Here is a 23,618-nt window from a genome sequence, read left to right on the forward strand (position 1 = left end):
AATACAAGAAACATATTGCAAGAAACAAACAAGCGACAAGACATACACAAATTTAAGTAGCGAATATTACAGAAATAAAGCACAGGCGGAGCCTGGGTACAGGTAAAAAAGAAAAAAGAAGATGCCTTTGTGGCTCGGCCTATTCTAATGAATACACAACAAGCAGAGAACAAAGTTTGTCAGTAAGACGACAAAAACAATGACAAGAGTATAGAGACAAATCATAAGACAAGCATGATAAGTAAACAGTTTCAAAAATAGGCAACTATATTGGTTAAACAGCACCGCAGAGAAACCAAATTTCAGCAATGAAAAAAAAGAAAAACGAACGACAGAGATATCATAGATGTTTAACATATTGTATACTGTATTTGGCCAATCCCCCCTTGTGGGTACGTGCCAAAAAATTTGAGGACATCATCATCATCATCATCATCATACTGTATTCAACAGCGCAGTGCTGTAAATTCTAAAAGAACTTTGAAAGATGTCAAGGCGTTCAGAGAAGCGGTTGTAGCAATTCTGTATTCTGCGCACAGGAGAATGATTGGAGTTGCGCGCAGCGATCAAGAAAGGGCGATGCGACATGGTGGGCCTTTGTGGAACACTAAACTCTAAACCGTTAAGCAGGTCCGCGCAAGAAAGGTCACCATGAACAATTTTGTGTAGAAATGTAAGGTCTGTACGCATACGTGTGCAGGTAAACGAAGGAATGGAAGGAACTATGGGTAAGTCAGAATCAGAATGAAAACTGTGATTGTGATGACGGTGCTTAAATATGGATAAAAACGTTTTCTGCACACGTTCTATTAATTCACTACTAGATTTGGAGATGCCGTTCCAGGCAACAGAAGCATATTCTAACTGGGGGATACATATAGCATTGTATAGCATTAGAAATGGATCTGGAGAAGAGAATTCCTTTGTAATCCGACACACATTTCCAAGACTTCGGAGCGCTCGCCGGGTGATGAGCCTAATATGAGAAGAAAAAGAGAGGGTACTGTCGAAAAGAATCCCGAGGTCCCAAATCTCCTCAACCCTTTGCAAAGGAGCTCCCTCTATACTGTAGGAAAACAGTAGACGATGGGTTTTCCGGCTGTACGTGACAACTTTTGTTTTGGCTGGGTTTAAAATTAGACAGTTTTAAGTGCGAATGCACTTTATAAGCGACCCCAAACCTTCCACCGCCGGCGGCGGCGGCGGCGGCGTCCGCAGTCCTCCTCTCTATATAAAAAAAAACAGCATCCGGCGCCAGGTTTCGATCCGAGGACTTTGCGGCCGCAGCGCGACGCTCTACCGACTAAGCCACGGACGCGACGCTGATGTCGGTGTTAGTAACGCGCCTTATATCTTTAACGCATTCAAACTACGTCGTCAGCGGCGTGCGTTGGCGACTCAGCGGCGTTATAGCGGCTTGATAACTGCGTGGTGTACACGTGATACTACAAACCCGATGGAAGAGATGGAAGAGAAGGCGGCGAGGCGGTGGGCTGCGGGGGCTGAGCGCAAGCGCCGCAAGCGGGCCGACAACCGTGCATTCGCACTTTCACATTCTCCCCCTCGGGGAAATGCGGGGGAATTTTTTTGCTGCACAGACCGATAATTTCGACACATCCCTCTGCAAGGCGCAGCAGTCCTGAAAACTGATAATGTGCCTAAATAGTTTGACATCATCAGCATAAAGAAGCAATGAAGATTTTGTTAACACTGTTGATACATCATTGATAAAGATAGGAACCAACAGTGGACCCAGCACAGAACCATGAGGTACACCACTTGTTGCAGGGTAAATACTAGACTAGACGCAACGGCTGTACGCCCTTTCTTTCGTGTATGCACAGTACACAGAGGACCGTTAATTACATCTTAACGTTTGCTTTACACGTGAGGTTGTGCATTCGCTGTGTGCGCGCTTACTTTATCGTAATAGTCAACGGGGCAGCGTATCCAGTCATTGCGATATGAACCAAAACGCACTAGCCAAATATGTCATTCTCAGCAGGCCTATTTTTGTCCAGCGAAGCACTTTTTAAACGATTTTAGTGTAAGCGAGTTGAGCGTAGACGCGGCACTGAGCAAATGCGTGGACACGATATTTTACCATGGTATGGTAGAACGGTCAATAACTCTCTTCTGCAACGCACTATTGACTATATTGGCGGAGTGTTTGTGGTGCATCTCAGACCCGGAGGTGACATTTTTTTTTCTTCTCACTTGGATTATTTAACGGTTCACTTTTGAGCAACGGATCTTGGAGAAGCTTGGCGTTAAAAAACTAAACACAAATGCCACTCCCAGCATTTTTTCTGGCACGAAGGCACGTTAGCAGCACAAGCCGCCTGCACGACGCCATTACGGAAGTTTGTTCCAATAAAGTATTCATTTTGTGGCTCCAATGAATTTTCATCGTATACCTTATTGTTTTCTCTTGGTAATCATCGTGATATCTGTTCTGTTTCGAATTTCTTTCGGGTGTATTCCTGTGTTAGTGCCATGTACAAATATTCCAGAATATTTCCCATTACAAAAAAATTGTGTCCAGGTGCCTCCATTAATAACGGCTGTAAACCACCATGCCCGGTAGAAAACGTATTGCATGATTTATGTATATGAGCCGTTTATATATATATATATATATATATATATATATATATATATATATATATATATATATATTTATATATATATATATAGAAAGAGAGAGAGAGAGAGAGAGAATTTTTCCTAGAGGGACTCGATCTCTGGATTGTATGAGAAATTAGAGGCCGCAAATCTGTAATTTCAGTTTACTCGATCGATTGATCGCAGTCTTCTCTGGCGCCTGTTCGCAGAATTACAAGCATACGCTTTTCACTCGGTTTACACATGAACGCACGCCCACAAGTGCAGTTTAGTGTATCCGCCAGCGACGTCGGGAAAGCAGCAATGCTTCACGTCGCTGTACGTCCACACATGCACGACAGCATGTGTGTATTTTTTAATCTAGTCACAGCTGCCTATAACTACACGAAGTTGAAAGAAGCATTTCTTCAAAAACGAAAAAGCACTCTAAGCTGCGCGGAATTATGGTAGAATGTATGTCGATAGTAAAAGCGGGCGTAGACTCAACGCCTCTAATGATTCACAACCATCGTAAGAAAGGTGAATGCAAGGACACCAGCGGAGCGGTGGAACGACGACATTTGCGAATGAAGCGTTCTGTATACCGCCGCGAGCCGTGCGCAAGCCCTCTGTGCAGTGATTGCACTACCACAGTCACGCGAATGAAGAAAGCAATTACCGTAACAGGGCAGTTCGAAATCTTCACGTTCGGTACTTTCGCGTTCACGAACTATCTTGAGACGTTACAAGCATGCCGCAGACGTAAACGAACACCGCGCTGTGCGTATGCGTGAGTGGTATCCACCCCGCACAAATATCCTATCCCCTTGTAGACAAAAATATAAAATAAAACAACCTCACTTAGTGCGTGTTGGTAAAAATAAGACTCTAGAAATCCTCTAAATGCCACCAAAGAGCGTATTGGCGAAAAAACCTACAGCAAACTGCAAGAAAAACTCCAGCGATCGGGCCGCAGCGTTGCGAGGGCGTCTGCTCAGAAGCAAATGCCGGAACCGCCGCCGAGTTCAAGGGCACGCGACGCCGCGGGTGAGGACAAGAAAAACAGGAGAGCGGCGGAGAAGGAGGGAGCGCTTGGCGCTACCTTAGTGATTTTAGGGGCCTTATGTGGCAGTCCCTTTTAACTAGTTTCAGTATCAGCCGGACGTTGATGACGAAATCCGCCAAGAGAAGGCGCCGTGATTTGGGTTTTCATATATTTGGGGTAATTAATAAGTTATTTAGTTACATTTTTTATTTTATATTATTGTGTACTAATTGATGGCCTAATAACGGGAGCTTTCACGGCAACGGCCCAGCGCGACGATAATCCCCAACACTTTGCATATAAATAACGTGCGCCTTTCTGGCGCAATCACATAGACATTACCTTCGTAAAACAAGGGACTTAAGTTCGATCCCGACCAGGGGAAGCGGCTCTGTTTGGGTCCGTGACGCCATGACCCCGAAGGGCTACGACGACAAGGCGGGCCCCTAGAGTGCCGCGCACTTAAAGGGACACTGAAGTGATTTGTAAACATTGCGGGTTTACTAGCGCAAATTGTAGTCCGGAGTCCATAAGCGATTTTTCGACCACTATGAGTGCGTTTACGCGAATTTATTTGGTAGAAAGATCAATTGGAATATGCTGTCCTCCTCTCTGCACCGTCGCCTATTTTCTGTGGCGTTTTCGTGTGACGTCAGGAGGAGGTGAGTTGTCAATTGGCTGCGCTACAACACGGCTCGCCGAGCTTCCGACAGAGTCAGTCGGCCAAGCGTTTAGTTCGCCGGCAGCCGATGGGTCGTGGCAATTCGCTCACTCAGTTGAAACTAAGCCATAACACGTATGTGAATGGAAGAATATGCCTTTCTTTAATTTGTTAGTTTGTACACAGTATCAAGCTACGATTCCGGGTCGCTCCACACAAGCGCCGCACAAGTGCAAATGCGACGCTTCGCTGACTGGTACGCTAGTAGAAATATATATATATATATATTGACACGGTCTCGATGGATGGAATGGGTTTATTTACAGTTGTGTGGACCGGGAAGGGCCAAGCGAACAGATCGGGAAGCGGCCGGCACAGTCACCACCTCAACCTCTTCTTCTACCAAAACCACATGGGGCTTGGTCAATCCCTTTCCATTAGAAACCCCAAAGACAATGTCCTTCGTAGAAACTGTGCTGTAACACTTCCCCGGGGCGAGACGAAGCTCACTGAGCGAGTTGAAGTTGTCGGGGATGGCAAGGCTTCAGGCGGGCGACGTGAACAACTTGAGTTTTGCGGGACCGACGATCTTGGTACATCACTTTAGCGATTTCATAATTCAGGTCGCTTAATTTTCGCACAACTACAAACGGGCCGGTATAGGTTGATAGAAACTTCTGACACAAACCACGTTTGCGTAGCGGCGTCCAGAGCCAGACAAGGTCACCAGTAAAGTACGAAGCTGGTGCGTGTCGTCGGTCATATCGCGCCTTAGTCTTCGCCTGGGACGTCAAAGTCCGTAGTCGGGCAAGGCGGCGCGCCTCTTCAGCACGACAGAGAGTCTGCGCTATAGAAACATCTTCATGGTAAGAAAAGGGCAGGATACTGTCGAGGAAGCTGCTGGGCAGTCGCATGTATAAAAGAAAGAAAGGTGCGTATCCCGTGACCTCGTGCTTAGCGGTATTGTAAGCGTATGTGATAAAAGGTAACATATCGTCCCAGTTTTTGTGATCTGAGGATACGTACATGGCCAACATGTTTGTCAGTGTACGATTTGTGCGCTCAGTAAGGCCATTGGTTTGTGGGTGATATGGCGTGCTGTGTCGGTATTGTGACCCACAAAGACGAAGGAGCTCTTCGACGATATCCGCTGTGAATTGTCGTCCGCGATCACTTATAACCACCCGGGGGGCACCATGGCGCAATATGATGAAGTGCAGAAAAAAGTGTGCGACTTCGGAAGCTGTAGCGGATGGCAGAGCAGTCGTTTCCACATATCTTGTCAGGTAATCGACACAGACAAGTATCCATCGATTCCCGGCCATCGACTTGGGAAACGGGCCGAGCAAGTCAATTCCTACTTTTTCAAAAGGTGACGTTGGTGGACGCACCGGATGCAAAGGCCCGGAAGGAGGGACTGTGGGATGCTTGTAGGGCTGGCACACCTGACATCCGGCGACGTACTGCTTCGTCGTCTTTCGGAGGCGAGGCCAGTAGAAACGTTGACGGAGTCGGTAAAGCGTGCGGGCAAAACCAAGATGCTCTGAGGTGACGTCGTCGTGCATAGCATGCAGGACGACAGGCCGGAGGCTCTCAGGCACGACAAGCAGAAAACGAGCACCATCGGACGAATAATTCCGTCTCCAGAGCAAGCCATCTCGGATAACGAATGGTGAAGTCGACGCTTCAGACGCCTGTGCGGAGACAAAAAATGGCTGCAAGCTGCTATCTTTTTGTTGCTCTTCCTGAAACACGAGTGCATCGGGGAGCGTGGTCGAGATGGAAGCTAAGGAATCGGCATGGTGTTCTTCCTCAAATAGCTGCGCTTGTTGAGAAAGGCGTGACAAACAGTCAGCGTCGGTGTGGCGGCGCCCGCTCTTGTAGACAACAGCGAAATCGAATTCCTGAAGCCGTAAAGACCAGCGAGCAAGTCGACCCGAGGGGTCGCGTAGTCCAACAAGCCAGCACAGGGAGTGATGGTCGGTTACGATGGTAAAATGACGTCCATAAATGTAGGGTCTGAACTTCTGAATGGCGAAAATCATCGCAAGGCATTCTAGTTCTGTCACCGTGTAGTTGCGCTCTGCTTTCGAGAGGGTACGACTTGCGTAGGCGACAGCGCTATGAGCACCTCCATGCGGTTGGACCAGCACAGCCCCAACACCAATGGCGCTGGCGTCTGAGTGGATCTCAATAGGGGCCGAGGGGTCGAAGTGGCGCAACACAGGACCGGATGTCAACAAACGCTTCAACTCCGTGAAACACGAGTCACATTCGGGAGTCCACACAAAGGGCGTGTCTTTACGAAGAAGAGCTGTGAGGGGACAGGCGATCTTGGTGAAGTCTTTGATAAACCGACGAAAGTAGGAGCACAGTCCAAGGAAGCTCCGCAGGTCCTTAAGTGATCGGGGTTTTTGAATGTCACGAACCGCAGCAATCTTTTGTGGGTCAGGCCTGATACCATCGCAGTCAACTAGGAAGCCGAGCACAAGCGCCTGGCGCTCTCCGAAATGGCACTTCTTCGAGTTCAGGACCAGGCCAGCCTGCGCGATGCGCTGGAGAACAACATCAAGCCGCTGGTTATGCTCGTTGAACGTCCGGCCGAAAATTATGACGTCATCTAGATCTTCCCACTTCAGGCCCCGAAGGACAGAGTCCATGAATCTTTCGAATGTTGCGGGCGCGTTGCACAGGCCGAACGGCATAACATTAAATTCGAACAAGCCATCTGGTGTGACGAATGCTGTCTTTTCCTTGTCGTCCGGGTGCATAGGAATCTGCCAGTAGCCCGATCGAAGATCAACCGACGAAAAGTAGGAGGCAGAATGCAGACAATCGATGGCGTCGTCAATTCGCGGAAGTGGGTAGACGTCCTTCTACGTCACATTATTAAGTCTACGGTAGTCAACGCAAAATCGCCACGTGTTGTCCTTCTTTCTGACCAGTATTACAGGAGCGGCCCATGGGCTGGTAGATTCCTGAATTACACCTTTCCGGAGCATTTCCTCAGTCTGCTCATTTATAGCGCTGCGCTCAGCAGGAGACACGCGGTAAGGTTTCTGCCGGATGGGTGGTGGGTCGCCGGTGTAAATTCGATGTTGCGTCCGAGACTCTGGCGGCGCAGGAGGGTATTTACCCTGCGCAAAATCAAACACCGAAGCGTGCCGAGCCAGCAATTTTTGTAATGCGTGTCGTTGCTCAGACGGCAACGATTTGTTAACCATTTTGATGAAATTGGCTGTATAGTCCGGTTCCACATTAGTCGCAGGGCCAGCCATAGAAATAGCGTCCAGTGAAGTATCTAAATTATTGGCATAACTGGCGAGCGTGAGGCCCTGAGGGAGAAGTACGGATTCTGAGCTTGCGTTCACTGTCCACAGGTGAGTAAAGCCACCCTCCGCGTGAACCAAAGCCCGAGGTACGAACACATTTTTCTTCATCGCTGTGTTCAGTTCGGGCTCAACTAACGCCACACAGGGGCTACCCTTGCTCATTTGGCTGCACTTCACGGGAACGAACATGGCTGCCATAGGAGGCAATAGCGTATCATCGGCAACAGCGAACACTCCTCGGCCGGGTTCGGTGGCTTGCTCGATACAGACAGGCAATACACTTCCCAATGAAATCTCTCCAGCACCGCAATCTAACTTTGCCCCACATTCTTTCAAAAAGTCGATACCCAGAATGACATCGTGCGTTGCGTACTCCAATACGGTAAACTCAGTTCTGAAGGTGTCTCCGCCAAGCACAACGTCTGCCGAGATAATTCCAACTACCCGCAAAGGCTCACCACCAACCCCACGGAAATGTCTAGTTCCATCCCACTCAAACATAACTTTATGTCCAAGGCGATCTTTAAATGACGAGCTCATCACTGACACACTAGCACCAGTATCCACCAAAGCAGTTGCGTTCACACCGTCGACACAAATACACACCTTGTTCTCTACCATCGCTACTGACAGGGGATTTGGTAAAACCGACCGTTCCGCGACTTCACCCCTGTCGGCCGCACCAGCTAGTTTCCCAGCGGCGGGGGCACGGACCGGCGGCGAGGCGACGGCGACCGGCCCCGGCGAAGCGGTGGTGTGATGCTACGGTCGGAGACGGCGGGAGACGCATTGCGGTTGGTGCGCGGAGCCGGGTAGTGGAAAAGGGGATCCTGGTGGATTGCGCCATCTCGTCGGCTGGGTGAAGAAGGAGCAAAGAGCCGCGGAGCTTGCTGCTGACGACGGCGACAAAAGCGAGCGATGTGCCCACTGACGCCACAGAAATAGCAAACCGGTGGTTCCCGATAGCGGTCTTGGTCGCCTTGTTGCCGGTAGCGGGCTGGTTCGACTTGTTGTCGTGGGTAGCCAGCGACTACTCTACGGGATTCGCTCTCGTAGCCGAGTCGCCGGGATGGCGCTCGGAAGCTCTGAACATTGACGCCATCTTGTGGAAACGTACCGCAGGGCTCTGTGTAGCGGAGTTGTGGTCTGGGTGCTGGTACTTGAAGGCAAGGCTCGTGAACGGCGCACGGGTGGAACACGCAATTTGCAGGAGGCCCCGAATAGGCAGGCGGACTGGCGGTGCACGCTTGAACTTGATACCCTAGTTCTTCCCGTATAATACGGCGAACCAAGGATGCGATATCCTCAGATGGACCAGTGTCCACGCTAGCGACAGTGGGAACGTTTGGAAGACGTCCAAATTTGGGGCAAATCCGCCGAAGCTTGAGAGCTTCAAATGTGCGGCAGTAGCTGGCCACGTCTGCTGCAGAGGCTAGGTTTTCCTTTGCAATCAAGAAGTGGTATACGTCCTCCGCTATACCTTTTAGCAAATGGCCCACCTTGTCCTCCTCAGTCATGTTCGGGTTTACAAGAGAGCAGAGTTTAAGGACCTCTTGTATGTATGCCGTACAAGTCTCGCCCGGTACCTGTGCTCGCTGCGCGAGCGTCTGCTCGGCCTTTTTGCGGCGGGAAATGGGGTCGCCAAAAGATTTCCTCAGCTCCTCGACGAAGCTCGCCCATGTCGTGAGCTTTGATTCATTGTTTTCAAACCAGGTCAAAGCTGTTTCGACGAGATACACCACTACATAGGCTAGTTGCGCGGCTGTGTCCCAGCGATTGTATTTGCTCACCCTTTCGTAGTGTTTGAGCCAATCCTCGACATCGTCATCATCGTTCCCAGAGAACGAGCGTGGTTCCTTGTGGTGCCAACCGTTCACCACTACTGGGGAAGAGTGTTCACCATTCCGGGGCGGTGCCATGTCAGCGGGGTCCACGGGCAAGCCGGCGATTCGCCTACTCCGACGGAGAACGCAGGATTCCGCTGAGTCCGCAGGGTCCAGGACGTTGCTACCCCGCACCTCCACCACGTGACACGGTCTCGATGGATGGAATGGGTTTATTTACAGTTGTGTGGACCGGGAAGGGCCAAGCGAACAGATCGGGAAGCGGCCGGCACAGTCACCACCTCAACCTCTTCTTCTACCAAAACCACATGGGGCTTGGTCAATCCCTTTCCATTAGAAACCCCAAAGACAATGTCCTTCGTAGAAACTGTGCTGTAACAATATATATATATATATATATATATATATATATATATATATATATATGATGTTAGTAGAGATAGAGACACCCGAACCCAAGAAAGACGTAGAAAAAAGAAATAAGTTTACTGACGTTTCAGGAAGAGGACTTCCTTTCTTCACAGTCCTCTTTAGAAACGTCAGTAAACTTATTTTGTTTTTCTGCGTCTTTCTCGTGTGTCTCTGTCTCTACTAACCGGATTTTTTCGCGCTCTGCGTGGGTTTTTATCTTTCCAGACTATATATATATATATATATATATATATATATATATATATATATATATATATATATATATATATATATATATATATATATATATATAAAAATATATATATATAATATATATATATATATATATATATATATATATATATATATATATATATATATATATATATATATATACAGAAAGAAATGCCGGCAGTCTACAAAGCCAAAGATGGCATAGGGGAATGGTTAGACAATTTTTTACCGCTTGTGACGTTACAGTATTATTATTGTTTTTTTGATTAATTACGTGAGAAAGAAAAACACGCGCCCAGAGTGAGGACCGAACCCACGCCTTTCGATTAGATCTCGAATGCCGTACCAATTATATATGCCTTACCAATATATATATATATATATATATATATATATATATATATATATATATATATATATATATATATATATATATATATATATCTGTGTGTGTGTGTGTGTGTAGCGAATCAGAAAATGGGAAAATAAGGGGCTCCGTGAAATAAGATAGAAAATAAGGGTTGGCATTCAAGAAAACCTCGGAAAGCAAAGGGGAGGTTGTGGTGGGTCATAGAAAGAGATGAAGAATTTTTTTGAGTCGAAAAGAAAGTGGCGAAAAAATGCCCGCCGGGTGGGATCCGAACCCACGACCTCCAGAATACTGGTCTGGTGCGATAACCACTACGCTACCGGCGGGGCTGTTTCCCCAGCACTTTCTCGGGTATTTTATGTTAAGTTATTTTTGTTTCCTGCACTTGGGGGTGGTAGCCAGCGCCACTCGGGCTACTCGGGGTGAAGGGGACCTTCACGGCCCGGGGGTTAAAAAGGAGGTCCCCTTCACCCCCAGTAGTCCGAGTGACGCTGGCTACCACCCCCAAGTGCAGGAAACAAAAATAAATTAACATAAAATACCCGAGAAAGTGCTGGGGAAGCAGCCCCGCCGGTAGCGTAGTGGTTATCGCACCAGACCGGTATTCTGGAGGTCGTGGTTTCGGGTGCCACCCAGCGGGAATTTTTTCACCACTTTCTTTTCGACTCAAAAAATTCTTCATCTCTTTCTATGACCCACCACAACCTTCCGTTTGCTTTCTGAAGTTTTCTTCACTGCCAACCCTTATTGATATATATATATATATGTATATATATATATATATAGCCACTTGAAGGCGGGAGAAGAGTCAGCGAAGTCAGTATAGGTACTACGGACATAAAATCAACTGGAACTTTTACCCTACAGCGTAAAGCTAGGGAGAAGGAAGGACTTTTTAGCGCTGGGTGAACAAGCACAGCGGTCAGCCGCACGACCGCTGTGCTTGTTCAGCATCAGCACACATCTGCGAATGCTTTTTCGTCTAAGAAATTCAATTGCTAGACGTGAGATACTGTGGAAGTTTGGGGGACGCTTACTGCACGAGCGTTATACAACAAATAGTCACCTAAGGCACTTGAAATGCTGAAACTAAATAAAAGTGTAAACTGGTTAACATTATATACCTTATATAACCAATCACGGCAGCGCTGGCTCGTGACCGAGTAGTCTGAAGCGCTAGGATTGTCGTTTTGCAAGTCGCAAGTTCTAATCCCTGAGGGTACCTGCTTTTTTTCGTTTACGGCCGATGTTTTCTAAACTGTGTTCACCATTTTTTGGCCGTAACGTTCACTGCTCCACGAGCGAGTTCGCGGAAAGTGCGCAGACTGACACTGACGCGCTAGCGAGTTGTCGTTGGCATGCTGTTGCCACAAGCACCTACTATTTTCGGGTAGTGGGCACAGCCCAGAATCAGCAGACCCTTGGCCTGGTGCGAACACGTTTTTTACGATACGGGCATGAGTGAGGCAAGCTCCAAATAGGGGGAAAAGCGCATGGTATTTGAGCGTCTGCGGTGACGCGGAGGGCGTTCATCCTTCACGTAAGTCTCGGCTGTTGATTGCTACGATTCGAAGCCGTCTCCGGAGGTTTATCGTAGCGTTTTACAGACGTCAACATGGCAGAAGCACGGTATGGCGATTATTGAGATATCGAGAATATCCATCCAACGATGACGTCGGATGTCAAGCGTGTTGTTTTAAAAACCGAAGCCGAAACTTTTTTTAATGCTAGTCGAAATCGTCCAATCACCGTGCATTTCCTCCCTACATCACAGCGTTTAGTTGCTGCGCCCGCCGCACAACGCGCATGGTAGTTTTTCTTCTTTCGAGCTTTATAAAATAATTACCGGCTTATCAGCCGGATAAACGAAGAAAAGCGCGTTAATTTGAGCCAGTCTACGCAGAGCAAGCAAAAACGGGAGCTTGACAAATTCACTTCAGTGTCCCTTTAATATATAGCCACTGAATGCTCATACTACGCTTATGAGTGAGGAGCTAAATGAGCGGCTTGTTCGTCTGGCGTTAGCCGAGTTCTAGGCAACTCCTTAGAGAAAAAGGTTTCTGGCACTGCACCGTGGTTTCCCTTGCCGGCACAAAGACGCAAGCCTTCGTTAAAGTTGTTGATTGGAAGTTTCTTCAAAGAAAGAGGAGTTCAAACCATAAGCCCAAAAGGGAGCCACCTTCTCGAAATTACAATATCAAGCTTGTTTCGATGAACCGGCTGTTTCTGGCATGCATTCTGGATCATCGCCAGGCGTGGAAATGTCGGGCTGCCAATACCACCCAGCACCAAGAAAGCTGAAAAAGGCGGCGGCTTTGTCGATCAACATCAAGGAAATAAGGGTGACGGTGCGCGCACCTAGATAAGTCGCTTGATGGTTTCGGCAAATTTATGTGCTATATCATGCTGTACTTCCTGTTCTTTTTAAGCAAAGCTCTATACGTTCACAAATACGGTCTCATCTCTGTGGGCACGCCAAGGCACCAAGGCCTAACACGCCGAGCGCATGCGTCAGGCAAATCAGGCATACAGCATAGAGCTCAGAATTCGGTTAAGTAACCAGAAAAGCATCTAAACCCCCTTTTGGATGATAAGGTGCCTGTGAACAATGAGATCACCCCCCCCCCCCATGTGTTCCTGGTAAATATTATGTTTGCAGATTATCCTTAAAAACTAGACAGTATCAGTGTAACTAAAAAGAGCAGTGCTTGAACAAGTCGCCGTGCGCATGCGTCAGGCTAGGCAGGACCCAGCATTTTTCGCCAGAGAAGCCGAGTGTAGTGTCAGTAGATAAGGCATCAGAGTACCGCCACTGAGGCACGCAAGTCAGCAACCGCGGCTATTTTGGTGTTTATTAGAGTTACGATATTGCCGCACCTACGGCCTCGACGTTAACTTTGTCCAGTAGCTACCTATGATGCAGTAAAAATGCAATCTTTGGACACAATCCTGCTGCCGAAATGCTGTTACACGCGTTATCTATGATTCGAATTCGGAACGTAGTCAGTCGCGCGTAGCCGCAGTGCCGTGAGGACAAGCTAAGCCTACTAGAGCTGAACGACTAACACGAATAAACAACAAAATGACGGCGCGCGTGAACCATCAGTGTAAAACATACCACGTAATGCGAACTGACTAATGATCATAGCGGTGGCATGGAAGAATAGGTGAAAAGAGTGTCGATACTCTGTACCCGTACCTAGTGACACTAGCCGAGCGCAGGCGACAAGCCCGCCGAGACATCCAGAAATATTTTATACCCTGCTACATCAACATTTGTAGTGGTGTACAACCGCTTTTCTGGACATCCACTTTCGCAGAGCGATAAATTTTTGTTATGCACCAGGTTTTAAATCAACACGACTTCATGTGCGAGGGCATGCCAAAGTAGCCCCGCGTGCTAATACGGAGTCTAGTGACGGTTGTGCGCAATCATTGCTCGGTCATTATGGTCCTGGCTCAGCTTTAAGAGATCTAAGCGGTGCTGATGGGTGGCCTTAATTAACGCTGATCGCCTGGAGGAAAAACACCACTGGGTAATTTCGAGCGCCTTCCGAGGATCACTGAGGCACATGACTTACGTCGACAGAGATTTTACGGAAGCAGTAGATTATTCGAGAGGGCTTTACTTTGAGGCAAAGTCAGCCGCATTACTAAATAAAAATGTTCCTTCAGCAATGGTTGAAGGTGAACCGAGATTATTTACGTTCCTCTGTCCTGGGCTTTTTTTCTTATTTTGTTGTTCACACAAAAATCTCGGCTAATTTAAATAGCAGCTCGCCTGAGGCTAGCACAAAAATTACGCGTATGCAGTCAGGTGTGAGCTCAAGTAAGGGTCATAACCTAGTTATCTAATCTTGAAAACTAACTTTTGAGATGAACAACGCAAGTTCTTTTAGTCTAATTTGTCGGGTAGGTACTTCCTGCCGAGATTTAACAAAGAATGCAAGAAGGTGTGAAATTGGAAGCTTTAAATTTTAAATTCACAGGTGGTCTATAAAACAACATCAAGTTATGACGTCACGCAAATATGGTGGCGTCGGCGCCACTACTGCGGGCTGATACGTTGATGAGAGAATGCAGGGATTGTGTCGTGGAAACCGTACCGGCGCCTTTTTAGATATGTCGCATCGTTTCGTCGACCTCGTTTCAATGAATTTACAGAGAACCTAGACAGAGTCGCCACAAGTTTTTTCATGTGAAATGCTGTGAAATGAAGAAGCGAAAAGCCGTAAGAACCACTACGCATTCGCATTGAAGGCGCACTGCGCTAGCTCGGAAATCCGTGCATAGAAACTGCGTAACGCCAGGAGAGTTGCCAGCTAGGCCTGAGGTTGATACGTGTCATGAATTGAATAGTGCTAACACGGGACGCAGCAAGAAAGAAGAAACACGTGCCCTAACTAACAGCTGTTTCTCCAAGCGAAGGTTGAAGTAATTGAATTGAACGTGCGATGTGCATATGCTAAACGCCATGCACAAATCCCACCATGAGCAGCTTTGATGATGAGGTGCATGACCTGAATTCACGTTCGCAGGCCTATGGGGTGGCCACGGGTGATCAGTTCGGCCGAAGCTAGGGCAGGCGGTTATGCGGACACGCGCTCGTGGAGAGGAAAAAAAATTGAAAAACTAAAATATAAAATGTTATACGAATAAAAGGCTGCACCAAAAATTTAAATTTAACCTATATTTACATTAAACTAAAACAAAAAAAATATTTTTGAAAAGTAAAAAATTAACATATCTTTGCGTAAGGGGACAGCCCTTAATGTCATAGCGCAACGACACGATATGCCACTCTTCTTGTGCGTTGCATGCACGGGTCATGCCACACACCTGCACGTTTGCATCATCGCGCTCCTCACTATCCGTAGGAAGTATATAATGCTCATTTGCGCGCATACGTGTATAATGGAAGAGCCCTTAACTTAATAACGCAAGGACCCGCTATGCCACGCTTCTTGTGTGCTGCATGCATGGGTCATGTCTTGCAGCTTCATGTGCGCTTTGGGGTATAGATTGCGCCTCCAATCGGCACATCCTCCTTTAAGTTGAAGAAAGCAATGGTTTTTAGATACCACAAACCCCTCTCATCAATGGAGGGTTCCAAGCATTCCTACAATTCAAGGATTATCAGGTGCCGCCCTTCATAACATCACCAGGTCTGAAATGCTGCCTGGTCCGGCCATAATATCACTGGATACCACGTGAGGCTGTAGAACCGAGGTGCAAATATACTAGTTGAGGCTCACTCCGACACAAATAGCCTTTCCTCACTAGAAAAGCAGCTGACAACCTAGGCTGAGTACATTTGCAACAAACTTCCTGAATGAATTCACGACCACACTATTCGCCTTCAGCCCCCGAAAGCTGTTCTGTCTCTACCCTAGGTAGCAGGAAGGCAAGCAACACAGCAGTAGGTGCTAAGAATCTTTGGGTCCGGGCAGAGCACCTCTGGGAATTATTTATTGCTACATTCAATGCTCGAACTCTTTCGAGCGAAGACAGTTTATCCTTTCTTTTACATCAGCTATCTGGAATTTAATGGGACATAGGAGGGTTGAGCCCGGTAAGATGATTTTACGAGGCATTGGTAGTTCTCCCCTCCGGGGACATTTTGTGTCATGCCGGGAATTCTGAAACACATCATTTAGGCGTAGGGTTCTTGGTTCATAGGGCTATAGCTGGGAATGGGGCAGAATTTTCCAGAATTATTGAGCGTGTAGCATTCCTTGTTATTAGGCTCAGCAAAAAGCACAAGTTGCATGTGTACAGGTCTATGCGTCAACATCCCCATACGATGATTGGGTTGTGGACTTTTTTTAAGTAGACGTTGAACTCGAAATAGAGTAAAAACTCCGTACTCTATCTCCACGAGCGACTGCAATGCATAAAGAGGAGTTGCAAAGGACGGACAGCATGCGGTGGGGAAATTTGGCCTCGGCTCTCGAAACAGCCACAAGGAAATGCCGGTTGCCTCTGCCGAAAGGAATAATCGTGGAATCATGAATGCAGTCTTCCAGAAAAGAACGAATAGAAAATGAACTTGGAAAGGCCCAACTCGCAAAACAAAATATTAAATTGTCTGAGTGTGCCTTGCACTCCCCGCATGATACATGATGTACAGGCAGGGTCAACACGAGGGATCACAGGATGGTCAGAAACCGAATCTGCCCAGATTTAAGAAGGCAAAGAATAAAAATGCTAAAGCGGAAAGCGCCTAACCTGCCCTCCATGGGGAGAAAAGTGGGAGAATTCACATAGCTACTTGATAATATATTCTCTGTGTTATCCAATCAAGGAAACGATGTGGACACTGTCAACAATCGTGTCATGGATGGGGTCATTCAGTGAGTACTGGCCATAGGGCAGAAATAGCCCCAATGCGAATCGAAGTTATCGCAGAGAACCAAGAAAAGCTCCGAAAAATTTTATTCTCCAGTGTGACGGACGGAATAGAATTGCCCGAGTTGTCCGAATTGATCAGCAAAAGTAAGACTGCCGATATCTGTGCATTCGATGTTGCAAGTGTTGAAGCAACATCGAAACACGGAGGAAGTTTGAAAGCGATTAGGAGGGAACTCACTAGTGGCAAAAATAGAATGTATGCACTAAAGGATGAGAATGGTGAAATAAGAAGGAATATGGATGATATACTAAAAATAGCAGACCAGTTTTACGCAAAACTCTACACTTCTCACCCTTCCTCAGAGACCAGTTTTGCGATAGATGATGTCGGGCAGGTTTTGTGTTACGAGAGATGTAGCAACGGCGCTAGCAGATGTCGCCGGCTCCGGGTGCGGCTTGTCGCCAAGGTAGGCGCGCTCAACCAGAGCGCACCGCGACAGCAACGTGACAAGTGGCGCATGCAGCGCAACAACGTGCTCCTCCTGGCCGTCGCGGCCATCTTCGACGCCTCCTGGCTGCCGCTGCACATCCTCAACTTGGTCGCCGACACAACGCTGAGGCTGACCGAAGACTAGCGCCTCTACCGCGTCTACTTCGCGGTCAAAGCAATCAAGACAGGCAAAGCTTGAGCAGATCGTGGCATTACGCCCGATATATTGTGCTTTGGTGGGAAAATTGTGTTAACAAAGCTTGCAAAACTATTCTCGCGGTGCCTGAGGATGTTAACGGTGCCAAAGGGGGGGGTGGAAAAAAGATAATTTAGTTGTGTATAGGAAATGTGAAGCCAAACGGCTTACGAATTCCAGACTCATCAGCCTGCTCTCAGTTACCTACAAGTTTTTAACAAAAGTAATTCTCAACGGCATCAGTGAAACTTTAGACCTTCAAGAGCCACAAAAACTGGAAGGTTTAAGAAGGGCTTTCTAAGTTTACACCACATTCACGATATCATCAAGGTAATCGAAAACTGTTTAGACTATAATACACCATCGCACATAGCATTTAGAGATTATGAAAAAGCATGAGACTCAGAGCTCACTTCACTAATAACTAACGCTTTACGTTTTCACGGAGTCGCCAAGCGATACATTGCGCTCTTCTGTATATACCACATGTGCACGGGAACGATACGGCTGCACAGAATAACTCCTAAGCTCACTATACGCAAGGGTGTCCTGCAAGGGGACACAATATCTCCGCAATTATTTACAGCCTATCTGGAGGGTGTACTCACACAGCTTAAATAAGGAAAAAAATGGGTGCAAATAAATGGGGAATATCTGAGCCATATAGTGTTTGCAGGTGACATTGTCTTGTTCAGTCAAACCAGTCGGACATTGCAGGGCATGCTTAGCCATTTGTGCTGGAAATGTTTGGCTTACGATTAAAAATAATGCCGAAACAACCAAAGGTTATGTTTTGTAAGCATTCCAATGAACCTGATATCCTGACTAGTGAGCTTCCTGTGTCACTCAAATAGCTGGTATATAACTAATACGCTATTACAGTAATGGCGTACGGGCCAGAAACATCGGGTCTCACTAGGTGTCTTGAAGAAGAAGAAGAAAATAACTTTATTTTGACATGGATCTCCTAGTCCGGAGCTCCAGGGATAGCCGACAGGGCCTTCTCTGCGCGTTCAATAAGTGTCCTTTGTACTTCCGCGCTAGAGTCGGCCAGCCTCCTTTCCCATGAAGTGTGGGTAGGACTGGGTATGGGAGGAAGGTTAGGGTTCTGTGCACATGTACAGAGAGTGTGATAGATGCTAGGGTAATCCCCTCAGTTAGGACACTTGGGAATGCCCGGTAATTGTTGTAATCGGTGTGTGAGGTGTACAGTAGGTAGCGTGGTTGTCTGAATTTGCCTTAGTACAGCGGATTCCCGGCGAGTGAGTGTTTTGTGTGGTGTTGGGTGCTTTTGTCTGTTTTGACGGGCCGTCCGTAGCAGATCCCTGGTGTCAACTGGTTTGTGAGGTCTTTGGTGCGTCCTACGTTCCTTTTAATGTGGAAGTGCATGCTGAGGCGTTCGGTGGTTAACGCTAGGCGTCTTGAAAGAAAACAGATCATCCCAACGAGTGGTGTAAAGAAGAATGCTAGGGGTCACGCTTAGGGATAAGCAAATAGATTCATGGATTAGGGAATAGACTGGTGTAGAAGACATTCTACCTCAAATTAAGCGAAGAAAATGGGCATAGTCGGGCCACGTCATGCGCATGAGGGATAACAGGTGAACCATCCGTGCAGCGGAGTGGCTGCCGATACATCATAAATGAAATAGGGGAAGGTCAAGGACTGGATGGAGGGATGAGGTACGAAAATTTGGGGAGAAAGAGAGGACTTAGGTAGCAGTGGACCGATGTGGCTGGAGATGTTTGGGAGAGGCCTTCGTCCTGCAGTGGATACGACCAGGCTGATCATGACCATTATAAAAGCATAGGTTATATAAATGCAACACCAAACGTAGATGTACTACTTATAACGTGTTTTGGCTGAAGCGCAGCCTTAGTTGTTGTGCTTTGGTTGTTTACCATGAAGCTTGGCGTGTTTGTTTTGCGTTTACGTTTAGGAAAGATGGGAACGTTTGTTTTTTTTCGTGGAAAGGAAGCCTATATAAAGGCAAACCAAAGCGTAAGATTATCTGTGCGCATTGGCAGGGCGACACGCGTGAAAAGAGCCAAAAAACCGAGAAATACAGATTAACGTGGGCTTGTACTTTCCTGCAAAATAAGCTAGTTCTTTTTCCGGTAGTGCTACGGACACTGCGCTCACGTAGTGCGCTCCTCAGTTGTGAATGCAGAACGCCTCGTAAATTTCGCGTGTTGGTCGGTGTACATTTTTTAAGCGAAGTTTTTTACCTCTACCCATCAAGGGTTCTATCGCGACCGTTGGGGTCAACAGAAAACTCCCGCGAACAAATGAAACAAGTCGCTGGCACCACCAGTAATCGAACCTGGAACGAATAGAGAAACGGAGCGAGAGCCTGTTGTCTTAACAACTGAGCTACGAGGCCAAGCGGAGACTGGGGAGACATACGGTTCACTCACCGAGCACATCTACGGTCTCACCCCCTGCGTTTTCGCTGAATGCAACATGATATCGCCATGCGACCTCTCGCGCCGCAGTGCGCTCTGCCCACGGACGTGTGGCCATCGTGTGCGCGCCGTGCGCATGCGCTAGGAGTTAGTAAAAATTAATGGAAGCTCACACCAATGCATGGCACCTCACTTCTACTCCGTCTCTGCCACCGATCTAGTCGCCTCCATCGGCTGCGGCAGAGACAGAGGAAAAGTGAGATCGTCTAACACCGGGTTTGAGCTTCCTTTAATTTTTATTAAAAAAAAGTTTGCACTCATGTGCTTCACCAATACAACTCAACCAAGCACCATTCGGGGATCATTCAATGATTTACCCAAGCAAAAAATGTTTCTTTGAAGTAATAAAGGGTGTGGTGAAGTGCATTTCACTTGTCTGTGGTTCCACTCTGTGTAGAGCCACGTATGTCAATTCAAGTGATGTCACATGGGTAATCGTTCTGGGTTTCGTCAAGGACTTCTCTTTCCAACCAGCTTCACAGGGTGAATTGGGCGCATTTTTTTTAACGTACTCCCGGCCTTGAAGTTAAGCCTATATTTGTAATTATTCGCATGCAAGGCGAGTATGCGGTAGGTTCTGTTTTTTTAAGGAGTTGGCATGTTCCCTGAGCGGAGCGTTAACGAGCGCCCTGTCTGGCCAATATACGATAGTCCACAGGACAGGGGAACGTCGTGAAAGACGGCCTCACCAACTTTGACAAAGGCCGTAGCGTGTCTCTTAACTGAGCCCTTGCTCACATCTTCGCTGTTGGCCATTTTGCACTATCCTTTGAGTTTCTTGGGAGCTGAGAAAGAAGGTCGACACCTGAGCGGCCAACAATCTTTTTGAGGTTGTGATTCATGTACGTAAGCGACCTATATATGGTATTTTTTCCTAAAAACAACAGTTACTTGTTAGCGCTCGTATTTGCAGCTTTTTTCTATGGGCCGTCTTAGCGCTGTCCTGTTATTGCATCGTAACAGCATCGTGTCGCTTCAGGTGTCTTTGGAGGCGCAGTGAGCCGCTTTGCGTCGTATTAGCCATCTCCTACAGGGGAAGGTTTTTGTCGTGCCGTGAAGAAGGCATCCTACGCAGTAGGCGTATTTCAGCTATTTAGATGCCGAACACACGCAACGCAATGCCATACGTTGTAATGTTTACCGTGGAGCCGCAAATTGTGAGTTAGTAAGGCTAGCGTCCTGGGCACGTTGGTACTCCATTGTTAAATAAAATGATTGCCCTAAAAAGGGCGACACGGACGGAATGAGGACAGACACGCACGGCGCAATGTTTACACGATCACAGAAATCAAGGACACAGTGGCACATGGATCACGCAACACATCCAAAAAAGGGCCCGTTGAACTAGAAATGAAGTTATTAAGGGTTGCGTCCTGGGCACGTATGTACTCCATCGTTAAATAAAATGATTGCGCTAAAAAGGGGAACACGGACGGAGTGAGGACAGACACACACTGCCCTGTGTGGCAGGACAGACACACACTGTGTGTGTGTCCTCACACCGTCCGTGTCCCCCTTTTTAGCGCAATCATTTTATTTAAGAATTTGTGTTAGGCTCCGCAGAGGCACACGTACATTAGCACATTCCATAAACGCGCTGGCGCGTAAACCATGACTCGAAGTCGACATTGTAAGCCTACAACTTCGATTTCGATTCCTGGTTGCCGAAGTTGCGATGGAATTATAAACCACCGTCATGGTGTTCACACTCCTTCATGGCTTATGATCCGTAGTGCATTCATGGGTCTTTTCACGGCTATAGAATCAGCCGGGTATGTTGGGAAGGGGATCCTGCTCCCGCCAATTCGCGTTGTTTTCCGCGGTAACGGGAGGTTCTTCCTGTGTAACTACTATCGCTATGTCATAAAGCTTCACAATGCGGCTACAACCGTTCATGCAAATTTGGGCACGTTGCCGTGCGTGCGAGGGCCCAGCGCCGCGGCCGCAAAGCTAGATCTCTTCAGAGGTGCACTACCGAGATATTTCATTGGCTTACGCAACCATCCCGATAAGTCGCTCCAACAATGCTTAATGAAGGTTAGGTATAAAAGTTACCTTATTGCTTCCATCACGGCTCACAAATTCGCAACAGCAGCTTCTACACTTAGTTTATCTGAAAGTACAGGGTAGTGTGTTATTATTTACTTAACGGACTAGTTGGTGCATGATGCTACTTAGAAAAAAACAGCCCCAAAAAATGATACGACAGGAAGTAAAGACAAACACAGCGCAGTGTTTGTCTTTACTACCTGTCGTATCATTTTTTGGCGCTGTATTTTCTAAGTTACCGTTTGTATTCTTATTTTATTTGTTTTCACAAAAAAGGCGTTGTTCAGTACAGGAAAGAATTCCGCATAGAGTGGCCGATGGGAGGCCAACAAATACAGGAAAAATACAGAAGGGTGACCCCTAGTAATCCACATGGATTGCTTAGGCTTGGAAAAAGTTGCGCTACTTTACGCCCTCTCCCTCCCGAAAGGGTGTTATCGAGCATCAGTGTTGCTGCATTGCTATGGAAATTTCCGACATACTTCGCCACATAGGAGCTGCAGAGGAGCTAGGTGCAAGATGAGAGAGCATTTGTGGCTCTTTCACCTCGCAGTAAAGTATAACCATGTGGGTGACGTCCACACACTGTTGCAACGCCGGCCAGGAGGCCACATGCGCCCACTGTGAGGGAGAAAGAGAAAATGGAAGGTCTGGTTCTTTGATAGCGTACACGTGTGACATATCACAGCCTGTGGTTAGTGTGTGTCCGCCAAGTGTGAGGCATCAAGGGGAGAGAGAATGCCTCGCGGCGCCATGAACAGCTCAGAGAGTCCCCCTAAACCTCTGTGCCACCAACACTGCGTAAGGGCGGGCCCGCGGCGCCGAGCACAACCCCATTGCTCCCCTCCAAACGATGGTGTTTTCGCGAATCAGCATGTAAGGCATTTAAATAAACTTTGTGATAAACCCAAGCCAAACGGGTCCGTGTCTTCACTGATCGGCACCAAGGGTGGCGTAAAGTGATACACAATGGCGTAACGCAGCTCCAAAGCACTTTAATGTACCCGTGTGACATACCGAAGACAGACACCGTAGCCGCCCCTTTTCAGCTGTGCTGGTCAACCATCTCCCCTGGGTGTAAGGGTCGATTTTTTGAAAGCAAAGCTTTGTAGCTCTACCAGCCAACTGTTCTTTCATGGCGTGCGGGACAACAAACTCCCAACGCGGCGGAGGCCGCGGCGTTGGTTGGGGGGGGGGGGGGGGGGGGGGGGGCGCAGGAGGTCACTCACGGAGCCCACTGCTGATAGCGCGGCGTTCCCCGGCGTACCCAGCGTTCCCCGCGTGCCGGAGCTTGCTCAGCCCGGCGGGCGCGACGGCAAAACGCATTCCGTCGGTTTTCTCGTCTGCTTCAGCGGCGGTTGCTTTGGGCCTGTTTTGAAGCAGCTTCGCGTCTATTGCGCGCTTCCTTCGCACGGCTTGATTAACCTTTTCGACCGCATGCCCTGGGTAATCCGGACCCGACGGAATTTATTGGTCGTGCGGCAAAGATACGTTAAGAATTTCTTTGCATTGCGGGAAAGCAAAATGTACAAACCATATACCGACATTTGGCAGCTGGAGAAGGGC

The 23,618-nt window shown here is 47.7% G+C and overlaps 1 protein-coding gene and 1 non-coding gene across 2 annotated transcripts in view; both read right to left on the bottom strand.

Moving 5' to 3' along the window:
* LOC144167622 (RYamide receptor-like) overlaps nt 1–23,618 on the bottom strand; it is a 503,725-nt gene that overhangs the window by 185,654 nt on the left and 294,453 nt on the right. The window lies entirely within an intron of this gene.
* On the bottom strand, nt 10,755–10,827 carry Trnat-agu (transfer RNA threonine (anticodon AGU)). Its single transcript has one exon. It is a non-coding gene; the product is annotated as a tRNA-Thr (tRNA).

This window comes from Haemaphysalis longicornis, unplaced genomic scaffold, assembly GCF_048455015.1.
Source record: "Haemaphysalis longicornis isolate Haplotype H1 unplaced genomic scaffold, Haemaphysalis longicornis Haplotype H1 scaffold_1, whole genome shotgun sequence".
NCBI classification, from domain to species: domain Eukaryota; kingdom Metazoa; phylum Arthropoda; class Arachnida; order Ixodida; family Ixodidae; genus Haemaphysalis; species Haemaphysalis longicornis.